Source organism: Microtus ochrogaster, chromosome 4 (assembly GCF_000317375.1).
Source record: "Microtus ochrogaster isolate Prairie Vole_2 chromosome 4, MicOch1.0, whole genome shotgun sequence".
NCBI lineage: Eukaryota > Metazoa > Chordata > Mammalia > Rodentia > Cricetidae > Microtus > Microtus ochrogaster.
Window position 1 is genome coordinate 16,071,497 of NC_022011.1, and position 534 is coordinate 16,072,030.

Genomic DNA, 534 nt, shown 5'->3' on the forward strand with positions numbered 1-534 from the left:
AAGAGCTAGTTCCAGGACAGGCTCCAAAACCACAGAGAAACCCTGTCTCGAAAAACCAAAAAAGAAAAAAGAAAATTAGACAGCGTTTCAGTAGTATTCTTGGGAGCCATTTTAGGCTGTAAGCAAAATCATCCAGAAAAACCCAAAACGAAGAGGAGGTTGAGACGGCATTAAAACTACTAAAAGTCTCTCGCGGGAGAGTTGAACCAAGAAGGCGGAGCCTCAGTCTTGCTCAGAAGTCGCTGGGAATTTAGCACATTGTCGACTCTTAGTTTTTACTTGCTGCGCATGTACGGGAGTAACATTTTAATCACTGATTTGAGAGTTACAAAAAAAATTTACCGAGTAAGTGAATTTGAAAATAAATAGACACGTATAAAGTGAGACAACTGTATTTCCGCAAATAGGCCATGCTCCAGGAAGGATGCACGGTAGAGCTGAAGACTACAAGCCCCAGCATGCATCGCTCCCGGGAGGGTCCGGAATCCCATAAGGGCCCGTAGAGTTTAGGCCGGCCGACTGCACCAGCCGGAA